This window comes from Gadus macrocephalus, chromosome 10 (genome assembly GCF_031168955.1).
Source record: "Gadus macrocephalus chromosome 10, ASM3116895v1".
Taxonomy (NCBI): Eukaryota; Metazoa; Chordata; class Actinopteri; order Gadiformes; family Gadidae; genus Gadus; species Gadus macrocephalus.
Genome location: NC_082391.1, coordinates 13,723,713 through 13,748,527, shown reverse-complemented (window position 1 = coordinate 13,748,527; position 24,815 = coordinate 13,723,713). Strand labels below are relative to the sequence as shown.

Sequence of the window (24,815 nt, the reverse complement as noted above, 5' to 3'; positions counted from 1 at the left end):
ACCACGGCCTCTTCCCTATGTCGGACGCATTTTAAGAGGCCACATTAAGACAGAACACGCAAAGATGTAAGGGAAAAGCAGCCAGTCAGAGAAAGTGGAACATGTTCTGACTCAGCCAACAGAGTTAAGGTTATGCTGGATGGTGCAGTGCAGAGGTCTAGTCCACAATTCAGATTATGTGCAACAAAATCTTGGGGTGGATGTGTGTGTAATTAAATGGGATAAAGGCAAATTGGATCTGCCCTCATTTACTGTTCTAAGAACAGCATCTCATGGTCTCTTGCTCTCTGTAAACTCTGTGGTTGTTTCATGCCATTTACTGCCTCAAAATCCTTTTATATGTTATATTTCCATCCTATGTATTTTTTAAAGGCGCTATTCTGGTCTCTCTCTCCTTGTCCTCTTAACCACGTCTCACTAACCCAGATTAAAACACGTGGTCTTTCTCTCTTTGTGCCAGTTAAAATGGAGGTTGGCCGCCTTCCTGCATCTCCCCTCGCTCCTCTTGTTCGTCCCGAGAAGAGCTGTCGCACAGACTGAGAAAGAAAACCCGATGAATGTGCGAGGGTGTGTGTGGAGGTGATTTTATGTGTGAGTATGCGTGTGTGTGATCGCTCACTGGTCTCATCCCTGTCCATAAATCTGAAATATTCATGACGCTGATTCTGCACCACACAGAACAGCACATGATGTTGTGCGTTTTTTCCGCCACACAGCGCAGAGCACAAATAGGCTCACAGTTTCCATGGCAACCTCCACCATCCATTTTCTCCTTGGCTGGTCGGCAGGGAGCGAGATGGGGTAGTGTGTGTGTGTGTGTGTGTGTGTGTGTGTGTGTGTGTGTGTGTGTGTGTGTGTGTGTGTGTGTGTGTGTGTGTGTGTGTGTCAGCAGCTGGATAGACTGACAGACAGACATGAGGACAGCGTGCGAGAGAGGGGAGCGACGTCACCCACAGTAGATCACTCGGAGAGAGGGCGGGATAGACGGGAGAGAGAAGAAAATGAAAAGGAGGGGAGGGATAGAGAGAGAGAGGGGGAGACAACAGATTATCCATGTGAATGAGCCTGAAGAAGCAGACAAAGGAAGGCAACGAGATCACAGAGGAAGATGCTGCTGAAGACGGGGACCCCGCAGATCCAGCCGAGACGGAGGTCCAGGAGAACGAGATGAATGTACTCGCACAGAAACATCACAGCAAGTCGTATGGCGAGGACAGACGGGGCCCAGGGTCAAGTCCCATCCACAGCCCCCCTGTCAACCCACACACACACACATACATACAGAAAAAAGCTGCTGAACTGTAGAGACTGTAAGCTGCTTACTTTAATGCAGGCTTGACAATAGCTTCCAATACATTCTCCCCCTCTCCAATACACACACATGGCTTCCCATGTGTGTGTATTCCCCTGTGGACCACGGTCGCGGGTAAACATGCATGTCAAGAAGGAAGAGCCTTTGAACAAATGATATGGCTTTCATTTATATTCTACTGGTGTTTTTAGATGCAAATCACCCCAGGGAGGGGCTTTAAACACGACATTCAACCCCTCTCTCATTTTCAGCTCTTATTTTAGCTCAGCTTTAGCTTAATTTCCTAATGTTAATGTACAGCCATAGCCGCTGCCCATTCATTCATCACACCGTGTCATGGTGTCGAGGGTCTGGCCCCATGGCCGACCCTGACCTCCCCCTTCTCATTTCCTCCGCTGTCACCATGTAGTCCATCACGTTACGGCTCCTTGGAGAGGGGGCTTTGTCTCAGGTCTAGTGTCACATGCTCCCTTTCCTCACCCCCCTCGGCCTTGTTTTGGTCTTCCGCCCGTTCCATTGTTCTTTTGTTTGTCTCTCCTCATCTCCCCTTGTCTAATTAGTTCTACCATAAGCTCCTCCCCTTGACTCTGCCCCCGTCTACCCCTTTAATTTCCCTTCATCTCCACTCCTCTTCCCCCCCTTATGCCCCCCCCCCCCCCCGTCTCCTTGGCTCCCTCCCTCCCTCCACCACCCTCTCTCCTCTCCTCCCCTCCTCTCCTCTCTAGGGCCGCTTCAGCCTCCTAAAGGTCAGTAGTGAGCAGCTGGCATCTCTCTGGCCCTGAGGACTTCTGGCTGGCAGAGGAGGCACTCTTTACACATTCTGCTGTGGCCGCTATGGGTCGTAGTCTGCGTCTTAGGCCCAATCCCATTTCTACCCCTTACCCCTTCCCCTTACCCCTTCAAAACAAGGGGGAGGGGGAAGGGGAAGGGGTGAGGGGTAGAAATGGGATTTGGCCTTAGTCTCTCGCCCTCTCTCTGTCTCTCTCTCTCTCTCTGTGAACTAGGGCGGTGGAACAGCCAACCCAACGCCATCTCCTGCTTCAGTGTGTTAGACACAGGAAATGGAGGTCAGGGAGAAAATGGCAGACTGGAAGCAGACGGCGGAGAGATAAAAGAGATAGAAGAGAGATAATAGAGAGATAAAAGAGAGGGAAGTGGTGCAGATGTGGAGAACAAAGAGACAGGGGTGAGAAAGAGAGAGACGTGATGACTAAACAGTGAGAAAAAGGGGGAGGCTGGGTGCTGACTTTTGAGCAGCGGGAGGCATGCGTAACCATGGTTACTGGGCCAGAGGAATGATGTCATCCCCTTTAAGAGATGTGGGGCTTAGTGAGGGTGTTTTTAACTTGGCTTAGGTGTGTGTGTGTGTGTGTGTGTGTGTGTGTGTGTGTGTGTGTGGTTTACAGTATGTGTGTCTCCTCGTGCTTCTACAGAGCCTCACATCTCCTCTCCTCCAGTTTTCGCTGAACTCCCTGCTTGAAGTCTGAGCCCTGAGGAGACAGCTCCCACCTCAATATTAATGTCCCTTGAATACCCATGTCTCTTTAAGCGGAAGAAAGGTGTGTGTGTGTGTGTGTGTGTGTGTGTGTGTGTGTGTGTGTGTGTGTGTGTGTGTGTGTGTGTGTGTGTGTGTGTGTGAGTCTGACTGGGGGTATGCATGCTAATTGCTCAACATTTTCGAACACTTGGATCCCTTAAATATGCTGATGAACAAGTGCAAGGAAACAAGTGTTTTGTCTTTGATTTAAGCCTGGTTCCCTTAGCCAGCTCCTCGATCCAATCCCCAGAACCAATCCACGCCACTCCTGGGTGTCATTGTTAATACCTGTAACTTTTTGGATGCTATGAATGTTCTGCGGATCTTACGATCAACATCTAGGTTAACCTCCATGTGTCACTTCGGATGCAATCATGTTGAAAACTCAGTCTAATTCACCGTACACACACCCCTACACAGACACAGTATATAGGTCACATATGCATTTCCAACTGCACTGCACTGAAATGTAAGGGTTCCGCACACACGTACATATACGCCCATGACATGCATCCATGCATGTCAAGGGTGCAGTCTCAGATGATGGAGGTCAATCGACCGAAGGCACACCTACATTAATGTGTATGGACAGATAGGGGGCAGAAGGGCGGGGCCCAATCACCCTGACACACATCCAACTGAACCGTATAGACATGTATGGGACACACACACACACACACACACACACACACACACACACACACACACACACACACACACACACACACACACACACACACACACACACACACACACACACACACACACACACACACACACACACACGGCTCAGACCTTGTGACTGCGGGACAGTCCAGACAGACAGACGGCCTCAGAGGTCTCATCAGTGTAAATTCGATTCCTGTAAACTCCCCTCCAAATCATAAGGCATGGAAAATATTAATCATGAACCCCAAGACCGCCAGCCCCTCCAAGGGGAGGCACACAGCTCAACAGACACTTTTTTATTACAATCATAGTTTACATGAATGTTCCAAAAATGTCCCAGGAGTTAACCAGGTAGTAAAATTCACAATCAAGCCTGCTGGGTCACCATTGTACTACTGAGTACTAGTGAGTACTAGTGATCTGTAGAGTACATGTAGAGTACCTAACTAAAACCCAATACTAGTGTAATGGATCAGCAGATATGATTCAATGTAATATATGGAGAGGTACACGGTGGAAAGACCACACTTCTTGCTACAAGTGTTTTATTATTACATTGGATCTAGGTTTCCCACATTATCCCTCCCTTCTAGATATACATACACTCAGGAGGAAGAAAAACAAAGCATATTTTCTCAGTATTTAAGTAAGAGACGGAGCAGGACAATCAGCAGACGGAGGGGGAATACCACAGCCTGGGTTTCCACCCAAGAGCTATGTAGCACAGAATGAAAAAGGCCTTAGCCAACAGGAATAAACTACTCCAATACCTAGTGCCCCTAGTTTCAGCTCAGGGTTTAGCATGCATGAGGGATCTACTCCAGAGAGAGAGAGACAGAGACAGGCCAAGGAGCGAGAGAAATAGACAGAGAGTTATAGCCCTGGGTTTTGTGACCCCTGGTCCTTATTGATATTCTGTGGGCATCGACCCTCCATTCAGCCTGCAGCCAACCAACCTCTTCTCTGGTCCCTCCCAGCCCCAAACCCCACCCCTAGCACCAGCTCTCCCCCCCCCCCCCCCCCCCCCCCACCACACACACACACACACACACTCCGAGCAACAGCCACCCCACCCCTAGCGCCAGCCAGCCCTCACCACCACTTCTTCAATCCCAGTTACAGCTGCTTCAGCTAAATGGCTATGTTGCTATCACTACACACACACACACACACACACACACACACACACACACACACACACACACACACACACACACACACACACACACACACACACACACACACACACACACACACACTAAAAATGGCTGTGGAATTCACAGTAATTTACTGTGTTTCTCCACAGCTAATTACAGTACTGTGAATCAGTTTTGCAGTATAGTACTATGTAATACGTCAGAAAAACAGTAATCAACTGCATACTGAATAAATCACAGTAATAAACACACTACAGCATACAGTCGCAATAATAACTTAACAACTGGATAAATGCACAGAAAACATAATACTGTAGTTATTCACAATAACATATACTACTGTAGAGATCCACAGTAGCATTAAACTACAATAGCCATTCTCTCTCTGTTCATTTGCTTTGGAGCCTCTAGATACGTAACGTTTTTGTCTGCATTATTCTCTAAATAGTATTTAGAATGTATGCATTTGATATCCTCGTGAATAGCAACACGCTATATTTACAGATCAATAGCACAAACATTTTTTACTGTAAGTTACTTGTCATTGCTGCCAGTTAGTAACTGTGAATTTCACAATTTACAGTGCACACACACACTACCCTGTGCTCTGGGGTGAGCATGTGGACATGACGGCGATGATGGAGATGTCACTCAGAGATATGAAAGCGCAGCCAATCGGTTGCCACCGGACTGCCCTTGCTAATTGGATGCTAAATGAAGGGTGTTTTACAAGCAACCGAGTAATCGCATAAAGTGGACCTAACATTGAGATAGGACGAGTCAATCATAACATGGAAGTGGAAAGGCAAGGTTAAGATGTACAAACACACACACAAGCACACACACACACACACACCCAAACCAACACAAAATACAGACCGAGGAACAGGATCAGACACACACACACACATACAAAAAAACACAGCCACACAGGAACCCACGTACACGTACACACACACACACACACACACACACACACACACACACACACACACACACACACACACACACACACACACACACAAAATAATGATACAAATCCAAATAAGTACATACAACTTCACGAAGGTCTCAGACACATGAAATATTAAAGCAGGTCATCCGAGGTGCTCTCCCAGCTGTCTGCCACTAATCCGTTTTCTTTTGATTAGCGGGCATCACAGCAGTGGATGTAAGCTTGACACATGTAAACAAAACCCTAAAACTGAATGGGTTATTCATTAATTGATTCAACAGAAACGCTTGTCTAAAGCTGTGTGTCACATTTGTCCAAAACATACACTATTGAAGAAGGACCTGAATTAATCTAACATGCACATGCACAACGCTGAGATGTAAATGGATGAGGATAAGAGAGGTGCATAGCTTCATATGCTGGAGGGAAAAATATAAATCTAATTTCTACCAGAAGATATAATCGTATTTTTATTAAATGTATATTGCTTTGTTCATTTCCTCCACGGATGAGGTCCCATCTCTCCCCCATTCCGCTCCTCCCGTTTCTCTCCTTCAAGAGTTTGCTACCTGGAGACCGACAGCCTCCCCTGGCAAGCCAATCGGCTGCTCTGACAAACAGCCTTCTACCATGCCATTGGTCGCCTGCTCCGTGTAGCTTGCTAACGCATCGATGGCCGTGTCATTGTGTCGTCTGGCAGCGCCGTGGCCAATTATTATAGCCTCGATCTCCCTGTTGCTTTCCGCCGGCAGTCTGACTTGCACCCTAGTGTCGCACACGCACACACATCTAGCCGTTACCCACCGTGCGAGGAAGGGGTGAATCGGAGCGATTAAATAGCTAATTTAAGCAGCAGTCGGCAACGCTTGATCAGTTTCACAACAGTTCAATGAATCGCATAGCCCCCGCACGGTAGGCTAAAGCCGATCTAGTCTGACCATAAATAGGCTCACTCACTAAATGACGAAGGAAAGGTCACAATAACACAACTTTGAACACACCAGCCTGATGTTTTAAACAACGCGTCTGTTGTATTGCAGCTTCAGGATAATAGACAAAACACATCTGGAGACCTCAATTGTTTCTGGAAAACTACCATGAGAGACATTGAGTTTCATCTCATCATATTTTTTAAATGTTTATCTAATAAGACGTTGAGATAATTCAACAAATATGTACGCCGGTCCCTGCAATTTAAATTGTATTTGCATGTTTACACGCCTTGACATATAGGCTACTGGAAAAAAAACAAACAAGCATACAAGCAGTTGAGGATTAATGTTTTTGTAAATAGCTGAGCAACCGTATTGACGTAAAGGCATAGGGATACTTGAGAACGATTGGGGCCTTGGCAAACATTTACACAGTAGCCAATTACAAATACACACCAAAAAATTACACTAGCCAATTATAAATACACACACATAGAGAATGTGGGGGGGTCCCACAGCACTCCCAGGGAGGACAAAAACCCAGCCTTCTGATCCACACCACTCCCCTTTTGTCTGCGAGCTAATCACTTCATCACAGCCAACCCAGCCACAGTCTCTCAACTCTCGCTCCCACACTCTCCCCTAGACTCTTTTTGGATGCATCCTTCACTTCACCCATGGGTTTCAATCCACCCCTCCTTCTTTGTCGTTCTCTGTGGAACTTTGTCTTCAGGTTCTTTGTACTTTCTCCTTCTCCAGAATGCTGTAAAACCCCTCTTAGTCATTTCCCCTTGGGTGTTTAGGTCAATGAGTCCCATCTTTCCCATTTTTAGGGCTGCTGAGGCGCGACTGACAGACTCAACATGAGGTGACCGCCATTCATAAGAACCACAGAAACATGTAAACACCCACACACACATTCGTAAAGAGAGGCGTGACTCGGTATGCAAAGAGGGGATGTTCAAAATGCAAATGACTGCATTGAGAAGTAAGTAGGCTTAGTTAATAGGAGTTTTGTGGGCAAGCATATGCACAGGGTCATACAAGTGGGCCTATAATGGGGCACACCATGCTGAGAACATGGGGCAACAGTCACCTCGTCATTTAGGAGAGAAACAGTGGTGGACTTTTATGTCAAATATCCTCCGCAAATACTAATTTAAATTAGATGCACTCTTAGTACTTTAGTCGAGACTTGATAGGTGTATTCCTTTCAAAATTTCCCCTTTATCTTTAGTATTTATTTGATGAATAGCTTAATTATTAACATCATTATGAAAAACTCAAAACACAAGGCAGAGGTGGTCAGTCTTTGAAAAATGATTGACGTTATTGACCAATCCAAATCAATTCTCTCTGATTGAAGTACACAACAATGCTGTGGTATAATGTGGGGACACACACAGACCTCAAACATGGTCTTGAAGGTCCCCGAAGAACTCCTCCACGGACATCTTGCGGGGGTCGAACATGTAGAAGCGGCCCAGCTTACGGCCATTTCAGATATATAAAAGTAAGTGTGTCTATGTTGAGAAAGACACATGAACTTTTCAATACATTGAAACACATTTGTATTTGCTCATCAACAGTCATGAAAAAAAAATACATTGTGGATGTTCATAAACACTGTGGGCCTCCACTACCTTGTACTTTCCCTTGGGCCCCGTATAGATAGCAGCTAGGATAAGTATGCATCATATTCATTGCACCCTCCTTGAATTGTACAATTTTCTCTCAATAGGCGAATTCCATAACTGATAATGGATTAAACCTGGATAAACCTGAAATAATATATGCTTAAACTAGTTAATTTATCTTTACATTAGCATTAGTGAAGCATGTGTCTATAACGACTATAGGAAATGTCTACAATAAACAGTGATGAGCCATGAAAGTGGTGGAACGACATTTTTGACGGAGGACTGGTTCTCAGTGTAGTAACTAGGCCGTCCATTCATCAACGACAGCATATTAAATATACATAGATTATGCTGTTCATATAATAACAATACTGACTCACCGAGGGAATCTTCCTATAGGTGACAGCAGCTTGAAACTGGAACCGTTGAAACGTGACTTGGATATTGTGGATGGCTCATCATTTCCCTAATTAACTGTTCAATTACTCCACATTCTAGATCAAAGACGCATTTCACACTATTAGGCCGTTAGTATCATTGACTTCGTATAAGTATTTATACAATGTTTTACTAGTGAACCTGTATGCACTGTAGGGATAGGGAGACTTGCTGCGTCCCAAATCTCATATTTTTTATTTACTTGTACGTACTTAAGCTACCTCTACAACGTATGTATTTTTGCACATAGCATAGTAAGTTATGCCGCTTTTCCACCGCACATGTAGCTCGACTCGACACGACTCGACACGACACGACTCGACACGGTAGCAACACGGGTGCTTTTCCACCGCAAATAGTACCTCCTGGACGTGGGCGGGGTCGGCTGCGCGAAAGGGCCGTGACGTATTTGTGTACGCGACGCAAACAACACATACGCAACCCACACATGGACAGAACCCACATAACAACAATGGAGGACATCGATCACATTACTATTATTAGCCGGCATGTTGAAGAAGTTGGAGAAGTGGAACATGTTGGCTGCGGCGCTGCTATGGATGTTACCAGCATGGTTGCCATGTCGCTCTCGTGACTTCGTCACACTCTCTGGCCAATCAGTCGCCGGCCGTCTGCCGACGTCACCTTTTAGCATCGGCTCAGCTCGCTTGGTACCTAGAGCGAGTAGGTACTAGAAAAAGCAGCCACTTCAGGTACCAGATACCATGGTACCGCGGTGGAAACGCAAAAAATGCGAGCTGAGTCGAGTCGTGTCGAGTACCACCCATCGACATCGCGGGTTCAGTCGATGTGACGCATCTTCTGTTGCGCAGAGGATGTGAGGCAGAAAAGCCAAAAAGCATCCTGGCTTGCTTACTGCGAAATGCGTGAAGTACCCCATCTTGTTGTTTTTCTTTTTGGCATTTTTAATTTTCCATACTATGTATTGACACATAGAAAATATTTTTCTGGCATACTAAATAGTATGGTTAGTATGGGTATTGGAGCGCAGGGTTGATGCTCCCATGACGACACTGAGGGTGATTCGACCCGTCTGATTGGCTGACTCAGAACCGTGGATTACAAATAAACATTGATGAAACATTAATAATAATAAATAAGCCTTGTGATACCGTCCACGAATCACGTTTCCAAGCTCTATCATGTAATACAATTTTACAGTTTATTATCGATATTATCTTTATTTAAAAAATGATTAATTAATATTTATTTTTTTATGTGGATAATGTTTAATACCAATCGATTTATTTGAAGCCTTTTGTAACCCCAGGAATGATTGACCCCATTCATCTGGGTTAGACCAACAGCTGTGGCCACAGCCACCCTCCGTTTCAGTGTGTTCTGCTGAGATGGAAGTTCTTGTAGTCCGCAACAATAATGGATTTACATTCCAGCTTCTCACCCACATACTGAATCCTACCTCAGAAATAGCAAACACACCTGGGCCACGGTCAATACAAAAGTGCAGGCCACGTACACACACACACACACACACACACACACACACACACACACACACACACACACACACACACACACACACACACACACACACACAATTCCTCTAGAAATGATTGTATAATTTAAATGTCACATGGAGGGCCATACATGTGCCAGTAAGAGGCAGGAGGTCACAGTGGGCTTCAAGGTGTAGTTTGATGAGGATCAGATGCCTCTGAATGGCTGCTTAGTTATTTCAGTCTTCAAAGCAAAGGAAGACTTACTTGCCAACACACACAACCATTCACACACACGTCTCCATGTAAATATGTGATTACAGTCTTCAGGTTTTTAGCTAGATGTCTGTTTACGTTTACTCAAACTAACATTGAAATCATGGGAGCGTACCTATGTTCCCCGGGTCCTATGTTCCCCGCTTTGTATGTGACCGGGGAACTTTTTTTCGTAGGATGGTAGGGGCAAGAACCGCCTTTTTCGCCTCTGATTCGCCTGTGATTGGTTAGAATGGCTCTCCTCCGATTGTTTATGGTTAGGGTTAGGTTTAGGGTTAACCCTCAACCTAACCCTAACCCTGACCCTAACCCTTTGCACCCGGGGAACATAGGACCTGGGGAACATAGGGATGACCCCAAAATCATCCTGGTAAACTCAGCACGGTGTGTTAAATAGGTCAAATGTATACAAACCTCTGTGTGGCAACTAGCTTCTATGTGTGTATTAGAAGCTAGGCTATATATCATAGCTGAGTTTTGGCAATAGCATAATAGCTTGGACAACACTGTAAGGTGAGGAATGTCGGGCTGCTTTTCCCTCTTCTTCAGCTAGCTACACAGTTAGCTCGCTGTAGCGAGGGAACACCGGCCCTCATCCGAGAACTTCGACAGTTTGTCTGGTTTTACGTTTGCATAACCACTGTTTATACATTCCCGTCATACTCTGCCAATTCAACTTTCATGGAATATCTTTACAGCCGAGTGTGTTTATGAGATGGGAGAGAGAGGTTCTGAGGAGAAAAGTATTCCGACTGCTCTTTTAACGTACCTATGCCGAGAAACCCGCTTTTAAAAGGAATACCTTTCGGGACCAAGAAGAAAAGTTTGACACACACATTTGTTACGAGTGACATTTTATTACAACAAAAAGTCAAACACATTCTGTAACAGATGTGTACATTATGCAAGAGCCTTCCACTAACTACAAGACTTTGTGGCGTTTCAGAAGCAAGCTAAATGGAATTGTTCTGAAACAAAGCAAACCACTCTTGTACATTATTTGGTCCAAAAAAATCACATACATTAAAATTAACTGTAAAAAAAAATTACATAAAAATCTCTTTAAAAAAATGAAAACAAATAACAATCAATATAAATCGACAAAAGGAATGATATCTTAAGATATTTGAATCCACCGCTCCACATCAGAAATGCTCCCGTGGAAGTTTCCATCTGGAGATGAAACATGTGGAACAAATTAAAAGACAGGCTGAGCGTTTGCATATTGACATGAGAGCTGTTGGGAGATAATCCATCACCTGTTGGTGACCTGTTAGCATAGCTTTGGTGATTGCAGTCACATAAACAATAACCATTTGCTTTTAATTTTAGCGCAACAAGTGTTGCCTTTATTGATTTTCTATTCCCCTTGTTGCCATCATGCTGCTCCATGGAATGCTATATTAGTCTGCTAAGTGCGAATTGTTCCCTGTGCATATAATGCTATTCCCCGACTTAGTTTCTTCAATAACAGTGAAATCTCCACACACATCGTCTGAACTATAACAAATATTGGCTTCCATTTTGTGCTGCTGTGTGAAACACATCTTCTACTGATACGCTCTTCCCTGCCCCTACATCCTGATGCTGTGGTCGTGTACAGTCGGTTTGCATAGGAATAAATATTGCTGCGTATCAAATGAACCGCGGTCCAGAGTATCTCTCAAAATTCCTGTTTGAAGGCTAACATCTACACTGAGACATCACGGCAACATTTATTCTGATGGTCCACGAATAGGAAACATTGACACCAGACGCTCAGCAAACAAATGACACACACACACAAGCGCATGCACACACACACACAGGCACACGCACGCACGCAGTATTTTGGGCTGTTTTCAAGTGTTGTGCTGTTTATGAAAACTAATTAATGACAATAGTCTAAAATGTGCAGTTATTGCAGGTGGCCGAAAGGACAGTTACATACACAAATGCATGGTTGAGAATAGACAATGTGCGCACAAACGCACACATGTGTAGATTACAGTGCTACCTCGCAGCACTAAATAGACCCAACTGACTACATGCAAACCAACCCACTGTCACCAACATACATTTGTTGAGATCGGTAACAATCGCCTGTGCTCTGATTGGCTCACGAGTAAGGACGTGGGTCTATTACTCTTGCTTGGGCGCATTTTTTGATATGGGGTTAAAGGACGTCCTCTCTGTAAGTTTGGGTTTACATATCTGCATTAGGACCTAAGTGTACCATTTTCAACATGTGTGGATACAGTGCTTTTAATGTATGCTTACGTCTACGAATAAAGATTAACACCCGTGCATTTAACGTCTCCAAAAAACGAGTGAATCCCTTCACCACAACATCAACTTACACCAGTGGGATTTCAACAACGAGAAAAGGTTTGATTGGTCCACACACCTGTCCAACACCAAGCGTGATTGGACAGAAAGATTGTATTGATTGGCACATAGTGGTTCTTTAAACAGTAATAATGATACACATTAAGGTAAAGTATAAACTGACGCACATTCATCTCGTAGTACAGAAGCGCACGGGTTTGGGGAGAAAAGAGCGTCTGAATGTTTATAAAACCATTGAAATACACAAAGTACACAATTTGTTATTAAACACCAGAAATATAACAAATCAAAGCGTGATTGAAGCCAAGCTACCGGCGGATCTTGTAAATTGCGGCTTGCTCCTGAGTTAAGTCTTTGGATTCTCCTGATGAGTGACTTATGGGGAGAGACAGAACTATGAATGGATTCGATGCGGGCCTGAAACGAAAGAAAATAAAAAAGACAAAAAGAGCAAAGGTAAAAGAGAGCCGAAGATGTCGGGGGCAGATGCAGAAGAGAGCAGCTAGTTGCCTATGGCGGTAACAAATGGCCGACAGTGAGGGGCGTTCAGGGAGCCATGACGACGTGAGAGGGAGGTCCACCAGCCTGGGAGGAGCAGGGCCAGATCAGTCTGTCTTTAGGGATGAGCAAAGCTTCAAAGTTGCCGTTGTGTTTGGCTACGGTCGACCCGGGACCCTTTCTGTTTGGGGGTTAACTCTGGAGTTTTAGAGAGTTCTAATTGGCCCGAGAAAGATTTTCGTCCAACAGGTCTTCTAAAGATCCCGCCCCCTCCAGCATAGGCTCCTCCCTCTTTATCTTCTTAAATCCTAGTCCGGCTGGTTGTGGGTCCTCCTGCATCAGCTCTTTGGCCAGTAGATTGGTCACTGCGTGTCCAGCTCGCCTGTGATTGGCTGGCAGAGATGGAGAAAAACAACAAAGGAGAGAAGAGGTTGGAGGTCAGATTGACATCATGCCATTTTCATGCAAACATGTGTCATGCCATGAGGTAACACACATAATGACTAGCATGCAACAGGGGCCCAGCTGAGGCAAGCACATCCAGTTTGAGCCAAAACTGGTTTTGCATGCCATCCTGTAAATAAACAGTCAGTGCATTTCCTTAATCCTTGACATCTGACAACACACAAACAACACATAGCCAAGGCATGTGTTGTACAGGATGCAACACAACATGGATGCTTGCTTTCCGAGGTACAGTCATATAACCATCAGCCTGGAACAAACACACACATGCACTGACAGACAAGGAATGAGTGGCTATGCGTTTGTGTGTATATATACAGTATGTATCTATCCGTGGATTGCGGCGGCTAAAGCTTCTCACTACTCATGTCAGATTAGACAGTGGAAACAAATGAGATGCAAGGAGAGGAGAAAACATATGTAGGGATGGGGAGAGAGAGAGAGAGAGAGAGAGAGAGAGAGAGAGAGAGAGAGAGAGAGAGAGAGAGAGAGAGAGAGAGAGAGAGAGAGAGAGAGAGAGAGAGAGAGAGAGAGAGAGAGAGAGAGAGAGAGAGAGAGAGAGAGAAACTAGAATGAGCGTGACAGATTCCACCCTGAGGATGCTGTCGTCTTTAGTCCTTTATTCCTGCTTAGTTTTTCTCTCTACCTCTCCCCCCCCGCCCATACGCACACATCAACGCAAACAAAACACATACATAACCCCCCCTCCCCCCCCCCTCTGCTTCCTCTCTATATATGTTCCTGCGTAGGAGGCCAGCTGTGCGGCAGCGGCCATTTTGAGATATATAGGTCAGTGGGAGATGGTGGATGGATGCGCTGGGGGTTGTTGTGCTACATGCTACGCTAAATGCTATCTGTAGGTGACAAGGGCTCTTTTGGAAAGTCTTTGTGTGTGTACATTTGGGTGTGTGACTGTGTGTTCGAAGATGAGTTGAGACACACACACAAAAGAAGATGCAAACACACACATACACACCGTAACATGCAATCATGTATTGAACGGACAAAATGCAAGACAAAATGACATTAAAATGACAAATCCAAATAAATTGCATCTCACACACACACACACACACACACACATGTGCAAGCACGCGCACACACACACACACACACACACACACACACACACACACACACACACAGAGGCACAGTTACCGAGCCCGCCTCCAGGACTAGCTGTGACAAAGACAGGATTGAGTCTGTGGAGAAGGAAGAGGAAGACAGGAAGTTAGGGAGGAGAGAGAGGTGAGAGAGAGGAGCCTTCAGTGGCTCAGAGTCTGACGGTCGGCCCGTCCCTTAGAGACGCCAGCCTCAGCTGGGGCCAAACAGACGTTGGCCCCGGGCAGCTGGGGCCCCGATCCCTCCCCACGCAGCAAGGTACAGAGCCCTCCCTGTTGTCACACCACACACACACACACACACGCAGGCTCTCACACACACAGACACCCAAGAACTCACACGCGCACACACTGGCACGCATGCGCTCAAATGGAGCACTGACACACACATAGAGCACTCACACTCACACACACACACACACACACACACACACGCCCCAAACTAACTTTTCAGATTCATGACGTTCTCTCCACGTCTATTTCCATCCTCTCACCCCCACCTCCCTCCCTCCCTCCCTCCCTCCCTCCCTCTCCTGTCCCTCACTCCGGAAACTGCCTAATTAGACATTATGTAAATGACCCTGTTGCAGAGTGTGCTTCTCTGTGCGTGAATTATGCATGAAGCCTGTCCCAAAATAATACAAACGCCACACATAGAAGGACACTTTGAGAGCCACAATGACAGCGTTCCTCCTCTCCTTCCCTCTCAGAGGCGGGGAGAACGAGAGGTGTGGAGGGGCCGTATGCCAAGAGAATGATCTGGATGCACAGTGTTTACGTTCAAGGGGAAACTTATTTGGTGCACTGAGGATTTCTCCCAACATGCATCACCGATTTCTCTATGGGGATGTTGGGTCCACAATGCTATCAGCTCACAGTAAAGGGGTTTCTTTCCATCCAAAGATGCTCTTGTTTCCTCCGAGATATTCCCCGTTCCATATGGTGACTTGGAAGGTCCTCGATGGAAACTTGCATATTGATAACACGAATGAAGGAATGCTTGACTCAAGTGGGCCAAGTAATCTAGCACAGACATGAAGATCTATATATATATATATATATTCGGCAGCTTCCTGCATAGACAGGATGTTAAAACGGATTATAAGACATGAGGACTCCTTCTGTATTCCCCATGTGTCTGGAACGAGGGACTGGAGGGTCTAACAGAAGGGAACGGGACATACCCACAACCACACAACACCTTCTAACGCTTCTCACACAACCACACACACACACAACCGCACAGAGGAAGCGGAGATTTGAAAGAGGCCGTAAAATAAATAAAACAGATCAGGTGCTGTCAATTAAAACAGCGGGAGCAGGCGTAATGACGGTGCTGATGAGGGGAGAAGGAGTCTTTGTTGCACGGCAACGTGTCAGATCAGGTTTATGGGACAGAGATCAAAGGGTGGGTGAGAGAAGGGAGGAGAGAGAGTGAGAGGAAGAGAGATTTTTAATGAAACCTTCATTCATTAGCTTTGTGATGACCTGTTTGTGTGTGGGAAGATAATCAACATCCTCCTCTGCCCTGAGGAGAACTACCCCAAAATGGCGTCTCCGCCTGCTGTCCATTAAGAAACCGTGAATACCAGACCCAACGACATCAGAAGGGAAGGAAGGCAATCAGGGAAGTGGACGGTGGCTAGCATAGCATAGCATGCATGACCCACGCAGAACTGTCTATGCTGCATCAGAGGCTGTCTGACTGAAACACACCCACAGCCTGGCCCCGTGCTACATGATGCTGCAGAGCCTGATGCAGACAGCTGCATGGCTCCTTCTCCCGGGGCGCCGGCCATACCGGGAGCACATACCGCCTCCTAGAGGCAGCGGTGTGCAGCACACCAGCAACACACCAGCGACGCCCACGCAGTGGGGCAGTATGGGAATGCATGACGTCACCGGTTACCACGCAGCCTAGCAACCGGGGTGTGTTCAGCACCTAGCAACCGGTGGAAGCATGCGTGTGTGGTTGATGGTGTGACATACAGGGGCAGATGTCCCAAAAGGGGCAAAACTGGTGTGTATGAGTATGTGAGTGTGTATTGTGTGTGAGTGTGTGAGTGTATGAATGAGTGTGTGTCATATATAAAATATATGCGTGCGTGTGGGTTATATAGTGTGTGTGTTTTATATATTATATTTGTGTATTTAGGAGTGTGTATTATGTTTGTGTGTGCGATGGGTGCTGTTTTGATACACTGGAGCAGATGTCCCGGAAGGGGCACAACTGGTGTGTATGAGAATGTTAGTGTGTGTGTGTGTGTGTGTGTGTGTGTGTGTGTGTGTGTGTGTGTGTGTGTGTGTGTGTGTGTGTGTGTGTGTGTGTGTGCTTACTCTATATACACAAGTGGGTCGTGCCCTGTGTGCATGGTCTCATTGGAGACTGCAGGCAGGCCAGTGACGTCACAAAGGGGCTCGATCAGAGTGGGTTTCCTATTGGCTTGTATTGTTGCTTTAGTGTGTCCGTGTGTGTGTGTGTGTGTGTGTGTGTGTGTGTGTGTGTGTGTGTGTGTGTGCTTGGTGTGTGTGTGTGCGTCCACCCCAGCTGTGGGGCCACATCTCTTTCCTATGTCCTCCATGACACTGCTGTTTGATTTGCAGGCCGTCGTGAGGCGTGTGCCTCCATTGTCGCGGGGCCACTTTTATCCTCACGCTCTGTTGTGATTGGCTCTTTGTCCGCGAGCAGTCATTGTAATTGGCTGCCGGGGGGGCCCCTGGGTCATGACCTGGCAGATGGGGCTATGGCAAGAGTTGAGATTCATCGCTCCTATCCGAACACCAGCACACTTTCTTTTGTGTTGGGGAGGGACGCACGCACGCACGCACGCACGCACGCACGCACGCACGCACGCACGCACACACGCACACACGCACACACGCACACACGCACACACACACACACACACACACACACACACACACACACACTAATAGGTTATGAAAATATCAAAATGGAAGCATTCAGCATTGGCCCCGTGTTCGGAATGTGAGTGTGTGTGGGGGTATGGTTATTATGTCTTAAGGTTAATAAAGTTTGAAACGCTGCCCTGTGGAGCGCAAGACATCTGTTCAGAGTTCATGTATTGGTATTCAAACGCGCACCGAACGCAGTGCCCCTGTATGAGTATGCACACATAACATATGCGCGTGTGTGTGCTTGTGTGTGTGTGTTGATGGCTGAACTGGGGCGGGGGGGGGGGGGGGGGGGGGTAGAACAGAGAAAGAGCGACCCAGACAGACGGAGGAGAACAGCTGTGAACCCCTTCCCCCCCCACACCACCCATTCCGATACACAGTGGTGGGCTAAATGACAGGTCAGAGGTGAGCAGGGGGGTGTAGAGGGGTTCCCCAGCCTCGTGGCTGGGCCCTCAGTCACACTGGAACACAATGGGTCTCCATGACAAGACTCTGAATGCAGCCTTTTTGGGCCTTTTAAAGACGGGGCCGTGACGTAGACAGGCCTACAGCTGGGAGAGGGGGAGCTGGAGGGAGGGGAGGGGAGGGGAGGGAGGAGGCGTTGGAGCCAGTCATGGAGGTACGCTGGAATTTCGCCACGGGTGAAATTAGGTCTAAGCCTCGTCACGTCTTTGAACTGCGTGGGAGTACCAAGAGAAGTTTTACAGAGGTGTGCCGGGACGTTGTTTCATCTAGGTGGAAGAGATCGGGATAATGCGTTCATGACTGGAGACGTTGTGGTGATTGATACCTCTTGAAAAGAGCCCTGTCAAATATGAATTGAACTCTTGAGGCGGAAATGGCCTGCATCAAATTCCGCAGAAACAAAGTACAAATGTGTTGATGTGTCAGATGTGACGTTACCAGGCCCAGTGGTTTGAAAGAGGAGCCTGAGATCGTCTGAAGGGAAACTATTCTCTGTGTGAACTCGTCAACAAACACCAGTCTATGGGACTATTGAAGCAATAGATCCCCTGTCATTAATACCCGTCTATGTTTGTTGTAGTACAAATCAGGACCTTTGTACTTCTATGAGGACACACTGCTCAGTCACAATCTCCCACGCAAATTTACACTGAGAAGATGCTGATATTGCAAAATCAGCAAAAGGCACAAAGTCCACACATTTCACATCAGGTATCAGTTTCAAAGTTTCAAACTGGCAAAGGATGCCTGTGAACCGTGTCTCTACTGAGATTTGTTTTCTCAGCCCACTGATCCGATGGGAGCAGTATATTGCAAAAAACATTTACATTTTACATATACGGCATTTAGCAGATGCTTTTATCCAAAGCGACTTAGAAGTACATTTGCCAGAAGACAGAGAAACAATTCTAACAAGTCTTGGGTCTAAATTTAGGAGCCAATAAACAGCTAGAGTAACTAAAGTGGTAAAAATTTAAAAGGACACTAAAGACATCTTCATGAATGCGAGTGTCATTTGGCGTCTTTGATGCGAGACTCCATCCGAGGTTGTGGAAGCAGGGGCTACACAATGCTACTGCTGCGTGTGAAAGGCCTAGCAGTGACCGTGTGGCTGCTGGCTGAGGAGCCCACTGTGAGGATGTGCTGATGCATTATGTAGGAGGCTCCAAGAATAGAGATGCAGAGTACATGGTGAATAAAGGGGGCTGTATCTGGCCTGCTGATGGGGCCATACACCCAACGCAGCCCCCTCCCCCCCACATCCGCCCGCAAGCCCTGCTAAACTGACACACACACACACACACACACACACACACACACACTTCTATTGTGTGTGTTCTCTGGCTTACGGCGTTGGCCAGCTGTGAAGACCACGTGTCTCTATGCAAAAGAAAGGCCTTTGGTATTTCTAGTCATGGAAAACCACCCCACAGCCCAGCATGGATGGCTCTCAGTGACCAGCCACTCTGAGTCGGACACAGTTAAATGTGTCTCTGGAGTCATTCAAATTAATGAAGCAGTCCACAGACAGTGACGGTTATATCGGTGTCTAGCGTTGTTAGTTGAAATGTAGAACTCAACAGAACCAGGACTTTCAGGTCAGGGAGTGAAATACTCAACGTTGGGGAAAGAATACGGCATCTGACTGACTCCTCGGTTTGTGTTGGAGCACAAGAAGCCCTGAGACTAGCAGGGTAGCCCAGTATAAATACATTCTTTGGAAACAAACACAATATGTGGCAGGAGTGTGCTGTTAATGTGCTCCCAGTGTTGACATGAGTGACGTAGTCTGCTGATAGACCAATGCACCATAGCTACCGCGCATACTTGGAAACTCATGAATACTCAAAGAACAACAGTGGGTATTTGGTCTATTTAACAGCTCTGGAGCGGCTTTTAGAACATGTAACCAGGGGTTTTAAACCCTGTCTTACTCAGAGAATATCACACGCGCTCACACATACACACACACACTTCCTGTTCGCCACATTAGGCAGCGTGAAAGTATTTGGGGCAGCTTAACCTCAAACCGGGGCCCCAATTTCTTCCTCTAACTCTTTTGTCAACTCTTTCAACCTCCCAACTCCTCTCCTCTCCTCGTCCACTACCCTCTCCTCTCCTCGTCCACTACCCTCTCCTCGTCCACTACCCTCTCATAACCTCGTCGTCTCGTACCCTCTGTTGCAGGACAAAAGGCGGGGGGGGGGGGGGGTCTGGAGAATGGGAGCTGGAGTACAGTGAGAGAGAGAGAGAGAGAGAGAGAGAGAGAGAGAGAGAGAGAGAGAGAGAGAGAGAGAGAGAGAGAGAGAGAGAGAGAGAGAGAGAGATCGCAAAAGTAAGAAAGAGAGAGAAAAAAAGGAATCGGGATTGGAGACAATCCAAATACACACTCTGGGCCACTGCTCCACATCTGGCTTCCATTGAGCAAGGCATCGGGTTACACACCGCCCACCCTCCCCCCTACATGCTCCCATTATGTGTGAACACTGGCCATGCGTGGGCTGCAAACACACACACCTTCCCCCTGCGCACCCCAGACCTCTCCCCACACGTGGTCCAGCCTGCGTTCTCTCTCTCTCTCTCTCTCTCTCTCTGCGGGGCGGCCATGCTAGTAAGACGATCTATCACGGCGCCGCGAGCCCCACCAGGCCGCGTCACCCTGTAAACAACCCGCGTCGCTGGCTGTGTGTTTACCAGCGGAGGAACTCCTGCTACTGTGTGTACGAGATCAAAACAAGAGAGAGAGAGAGAGCGAGCGAGCGTGGGTAGGAAGAGAGACTACAGTGTAGTCCAGTGTCTTAGGAGGGTAACTGGATTGGGCGGCGGGCCAGGGCGGCAGAGTGAGAGACTAAACAGATTACGGTGAAGAGGCTCAGTCGGGGCTTACAGAGCAGATCAATAGGGTATGTGAACACACACAGAGGCACCGGTGGAAGGTGGGGTAGATCCTGCACGAGGAGACACCCGAGACCTCGCTGAACTGTTACGGGCTGTTTGGTCTTTCTGAGTGACGTTAACGGGCAGAGGAAGCCAGAGCCGGCTCAACACGAGACATCTGGAACACAGTCTGCATGGCGGGGGTCCTGGCCGTTTAACGCACCACCGTCTACCTTGGTTCACAAGTGAGACGTCTCAGGTTGGAAATGTGATCATAAATAATATATCTGCAGCACATATGTTTCTTCATGCCCCACAGAGGATGATTCATCGCATTATGTTCCCACCATCCGTTCCTTTGTCTGACAAGCTGCCAGGAAAATATAAAAAAAGCAACATGAATGAATAATCTCAAAGGACCACCTATTTGCATTTAGGAAGTTTTAGGAAGCAAAACCAGAATCAATAACAAAGCTTGATGCACTGATTCTGTTCCACACAAAAGGAGTGTATGAACCTCCGCCAGCCGCGATATTCTCCACAGGTGGGACCTCACCTGGCCCATTCAGACCCACTAATGCCTTCCGTTCCCTTAGGCCCGGGTTAATGCCCAGGCACCCTGCCCGACCTCCCCCTGTTTAACCAGGCTGTACCACACAGCCCCCCCCCCCCTACACTGGAGCCCCGCCAGCCAGGCTGTGTCCCTTCAGCCCCGGTCACGCCCTGAGCCACACAGCAGATGGGCGAGAGACACGGAGAAACACAAACAAATCTGTTGTTGTGCCGTCTCAGAGAGAGACAGGAAGAGAGACAGAGAGAGACAGAGAGAGACAGGGATTCACTAAGTGGAAAAATACAGAGATAGAACTAGAAGAGGGAGAAAAATAAAAAAAATTACAAATAGAAAGAGACTTAAGTTATCGGAAAAAACTGAGACGGAGCAGGAAAGAGGGTGAGAGGGAAAAAAGGAAAAATAGAAGGAGAGGAAGAGGGAGACAGCTACAGGAAAGAGTGAGAAAGAGCAAAAGCTTGAGAGAGAGACACAGAGAGAGAATGAGCTTCCATACAGCAGGGGCTACACGGTAGGAGCTATGAACATTTAGCAGAAATCTACAAATAACCCAAACACGGCATCCACAGTCGTATGGGAACCTCCAGCGCCTGTGAGAGAGAGTCAGCGTCATGTGTGTGAGTACCTGCTTGCCGTGGTCCCCGCTTTCTCCTGAATGCAGCGCCAGACTGCAGCGCCTCCAACAGGCCGTCCATGATACCAGTCTCATCGCCCTCTGTGGAGAAACATAGCATCTACATTTAATATAAGATAAGATAAACCTCTATTCATCCAGCAGGTCGTGTTACCGTCGTTAACTCAAGGGACAATACAGTTGGAACAGATGCAAAAGTTGCATGAAAAATCTATCAATAACTACAGAGATAACTATGACTATCTACACACATCATGAGACCGGAAGCTAAATCACATACACAATAACATGCAGCACCCATCACCTTATTAACGATTAATGCATTTAATCGGATGAAGTACACCGACAATCAGGCCGGTCGCACACACACACACACACACACACACACACACACACACACACACACACACACACACACACACAGGCGCACACACAAAGGCGCACACACACACTAACACACAAGCACACACACAAGCACACACACACGCGCGCGATCCAGCATGTACACATGGAGGGGGGTTAGAACAGTCACATGAGCCCATGGGTGATATTAACCTAGATAGGCCAGTGACCCAGTTAGGCGCCTGCTATTACTAAAGAGGTGGGTGGGGGGGGGGGGGTCCTTTCTACGTCACAACATCAGATTCACCACGACCACCTCTACTGGTGGAGACAGGGCTTAATGATGGGGACGTAATGAAAACAACAACCCACACAACTACAAAGGTCACGTGTTTGTGTGTGTGCGTGTGTGTGTGGGGGGTTTGGTGTGGGAGAGCTGCATGGCTAGCCACAGTTCCTTGCGCGTGTGTGTGTATGTTTACATCTTTCGCTCAACAAGGCTATGTGTTTGTTTGGGTATGAATACTGCACTTTGAGTGTGTGTATGTGAGTGTGTGTGGTTGCTTGTGTGAGGTTGTGTGTGGGAGATCTGCATGGCTAAGCACAGTTGCTTGCGCATGTGTGTGTGTTTACATCTTGTCTGGGTCTGAATCGTTAACTGGGAGTGTGTGTGTGTGTGTGTGTATTTGGTTGTAATACCAGTGTAAGCAAGAGTATGTGTGGTGCTGATTGCTTTGCAAAGCAGTATGTGTGTCAGGGGGGGAGGCAGATGGTTTTCATTATTCCTGCTTTGAACCTGAAAGCAGAGAAGCTTGGTGGATACAGAGCTGAGAGCGAGAGCGAGAGAGAGGCAGGCAGGCACCAGGGGTTAAAGGTTTATGTCTTCACCCACCGCCCCAGAACCATCACTCTCCATCCCCCTTGTTTTCAACACACACACACACACACACACACACACACACACACACACACACACACACACACACACACGTTCACATATACACTATATTTAATCCCACAATAAGCCTCGCGACAGATGGCTACCGATCTCGCCTGTCACGTCAGGGACATGCTCTGTGTGGGTAACATACACCACTTAATGGCCAAACCCAACTACTGCAGCAACTACAAAAACAGTGACTTTTTTTTCCCTCTGTCCCACATCTGGAGAATTCATCTGGCACTATTTCCGCCACCCTAATCACATGGTTGCCGTACCAATCTGACTGTTACAAAGAAACACACTCACACAAAACCTATTTGTGAAATGCTCGGAGCCACTGACTTATAGCTGGTCCAGCGAATTACCAGATAGAAGTACAAACACACACACACACACACACACACAATGTCTGAAACCCATGGAGTCTTCTGCAAAAACAAACCATTGTCTGCCCATAGGTGCATGTGGGATCTCCATTTGTATTCATACACATGTTTTTTTATTCTCTCTCGAAATCGAATCAAATTGATCACTGCCCCTCTGAACTATTTCCTAGGTCGGATCAATACCGATCAGTCCCATGTGAGGGAGGGTCGAGGTCATGGTGAGCACGCTATGACAGACAACCCGTGAGATCACTGCCTGTTGGCACGGCAGCGTGAAAGAACATTAGGTGGATTAATTGGCCCGTAGCATTAGGACGTTATCTCTTAAAGATCCCTTCTACCTAGCCACACACACACACACACACACACACACACACACACACACACACACACACACACACAGAGAGAGAGAGAGAAGTGACTTCCGTGTTGCAACAGCACCCCTAGTTGCCGTTCACACGCTAGGAAATAAAAGGAGAAGGGAATGAACGGGTGAGGGTGTGAAAGAACAAAGAGGGTGAGGGCAGGAGAAACAGAGATGTGGAGAAGGAAGGAGCTTGAGTGGACGAACATGCGGTTGGATCCGAGAATTCTGGGAGGGGCCCTCTCATCCCTTTGTCTTTTACTGCCCACTTCAATACCCCAATACCCCATCTCGCACCCGTCTGCAACCTACGGCCCACCATCCTCTCCGACGCAGCCGCCCCCCCCCCCCCCCCCCCCCCCCCCCCCCCCCCCCCGCCCAAGACCTCTCCTGCTCTAATCCCCGCCGAGACAGCTGTTGCCCTACTTCTCTTCAGAGTGTGTGTGCGTGTCTCTCTCTCCCCTCCCCCTCTCCCTGCGGCTGCTGCTGCTTCACTCAACCTCCTCTG

At 47.3% G+C, this 24,815-nt stretch overlaps 1 long non-coding RNA gene across 1 annotated transcript; it reads right to left on the bottom strand.

The window, feature by feature from the left end:
• Positions 1-11,231: 11,231 nt before the first annotated feature.
• On the bottom strand, positions 11,232-22,870 carry LOC132465759 (uncharacterized). Its single transcript, XR_009527690.1, has 2 exons — positions 22,264-22,870; positions 11,232-13,612 (listed from the first exon to the last, which is right to left on the bottom strand). It is a non-coding gene; the product is annotated as an uncharacterized LOC132465759 (long non-coding RNA).
• Positions 22,871-24,815: the final 1,945 nt, after the last annotated feature.